Raw genomic sequence first — 2,934 nt, 5'->3', positions numbered from 1 at the left:
AGTTTTTCCAAAAGCTCATGTCGCTCAAGGGATTTAACCCTTTTTAACTCTTCATAGTTTAATCCATTCACGAGGTCACCTTTATTGAGGTTTTCAATATACAAAATATTGGGATTTCTTTTTACTCTTTTCTATTACATGTTATTTTTTCCAAAAGGTTTTAATGATTTCCCAATATGGTTGATTTTTCATCATTTTCTGGAACAAGTACATTCTTATAGGAAAGTAGTAAGTGGAATTGATGTATCTCCGTATTATTGTAGTTTTTTTTTTTTTTTTTTGTAAGCTTAGGTGGGACCTTTTCATTTTTCGAGATTTTACATGTCCGTTATTCACCCCATTTCCAGGGAGGGTAGCACAAGAATCGAACCCAAGATCTCCGATTCGGTGAGACTTCATTTCCACGGCCATTGCCACTTGAGCTACCCCATGCGGACGCATTATTGTAGTTTTTTGAAAAAACTTAATTTTTTCTTAATCTTTCAAGTTGACATTCACCAATTTTAAACGGTTGATTGATAATATTGGGTTGGTATTGATTTGAAATTTAGTTTTTTTAATTAGAATATTTGTATTCAATACGAGTAAATTATATCATTTAATTTAAGATATTTAATGATATAGAAATATATCAATAATTTATAAAATCACTTTTCAACAAAGAAATAATAAGTGGATGGTATCTATTTTACCAAAATTTTAGTTTTTTAATTAGAATATTTTTATTTAATACTAGTAAATTATATCATCTAATTTAAGATATTTAATGATATAAAAATATATCAATAATTTATGAAATCACTTTTCAACAAAGAAGTCATAAGTGGATGGTATCTATTTTACCAAAATCACTTAAAACGCATACCTAAACCCAACCACAATTACAAGTACTAGTGCACTCACAAGCACATGCATGTGCACAACATGTCACTAGAGAGACTTGAATCTTGGAAGGGGATATACAATGTCTCACTTTAACCAAGAAGTCACCTTACCTTAAATGATATTATCTATCAAGCCACTTTCTAAAATTTATGTGTGATAGTGTTTATCATTTTCTAGTGTTTATTTATTTTTCAATTTCAAGCTACTTCTAATTAGCTTTGATCTAGCTTATTAAATATGTTGACACTTAATCTTTGGGATTACAAAAATCTTATAAATAAAATAATAAAGAAGGTGAAAATACATTGGAATACAAGTTCCAATAGTCTCCTTCTTTTTTATAGATTCATGGTTTTTTAATCTTCTTTTCTTTTTATATATTCATGGTTTACCTAAATGTAAAACATAATTGTTGAAATTAATCAAACTTGACCTAACATGAGATCATAGTTACAAGTCTATTGGCCTAACATGGTATCATAGTTACAAGTGTATTGACCAGTCTAGCTTTTTCCTGCTTTGTAACTCCTCTCCCTGTCTAATGATTGTCCCTCTGCCCACCAACTCCGCGAATTATCTGCCTTAGTAGTCACACACACTTCCTAGTCTATTTTGTTCGCCTAGGTGTGGACTCAAATAAATCTGTGTTGTTGGCATGGTTGAACGTTGTATTGTCTATGCCTTGTAATTCTTTGTAACTCCTCTCCGTGTCAAATGGATGTAAAAATTTCTTTCTTGAATGGAGATTTGAAACAGAATGCTTTTATGTCACAACGAGAAGGATTTTTTGTGAAGGGACATGAACACAAAGTATGCAAGCTTGTCAAATCCTTGCATGGCCTCAAAGAAGCACCTTGAGCCTGGTACGAGAAATTGATTAAGCATCTTCTGAAACTAAATTTCAAACACTATGATCTTAATGATGCAACCTTGTTTATCAAGAAAGTTGGAAAAACAATTGTATATCTTATGTTGTATGTAAATGATATTCTGGTGGCAGGGAACAATGAAAATTACAATGCATCCATAAAGAAAGAATTGAAGAAAGGTTTTGAAATGACAAATTTGGGATATGTTCACTACTGTCTTGGTATTGAAGTAACCCAACATCCGAAGTTTATATTCCTCTCTCGAAAGTACATTGGAGATCTATTGAACAAATTTGGCATGGTTGAGTGCAATCCTTTGACGAGTCCAATGGAATAGAATTTACAGCTTACATCCAAAGAAGGAAATTAATTTGATGCGAAAGTATAGACAATGGGTAGGAAGACTCCACTACCAAACCAAACATTTCATTTGTTGTTGGAATCTTCTCCATGTTTATGCAAAAGCCTTGTGAGGGTCATTGGTCTGTTGCAAAAAGAGTTCTAAGGTACTTGAAGGGAACTCGAGACTTTGGACTCAAGTATACACAGGTGGATGACTTCAACTTGATTGGATACTTTGATTTAGACTTTGATGGAGATAAATAAAATGGAGTATCTACTTCAGATTATGTTGTGAGTCTTGAATCAAGAGTTGTCTTCTGGAGGTCACACAAACATTCAGTTCTAGCAAATTCCATAACTGAGGCTCAATATGTGATAGTTGCAAAAGCAACAATGGAAATTGTGTGGCTCAGGAAAATTATGGAAGATTTGTAGGAGAAACAAGTTTATTCTACTCCTTTTGATTGACAACACTTCTGCAATAAAGTTGGCCAAGAACCCAAAGCTCCATGGTCGAACCAAGCATATCAATACAAAGTATCATCTAATTCGACATCATGTTGAGGCCAAGGCTATTCACCTATGCCATTGTTCCACAAATGAGCAAATTGCAGACATCTTCACCAAAGCACTTCGAAAAGAAAAGTTCGAAAGATTCTGAATGATACTTGGACTCACCAACATCCCTTCATATTAAGGGGGCGAAATGTTGACACCTGATCTTTGGGATTATGAAACTCTTGTAGATATTGTAAATAGAAAAATAGAGAAGACGAAGAGACAATGGAATACGAATTCGAATAGTCTCCCTTCCTTGTATATGTTCATGATTTTCCTT

Source organism: Pinus tabuliformis, chromosome Q (assembly GCF_031772625.1).
Source record: "Pinus tabuliformis cultivar Carrire ecotype Pingquan chromosome Q, CPIR1, whole genome shotgun sequence".
NCBI classification, from domain to species: Eukaryota; Viridiplantae; Streptophyta; class Pinopsida; order Pinales; family Pinaceae; genus Pinus; species Pinus tabuliformis.
Note: the sequence above shows the minus strand (reverse complement) of the source record.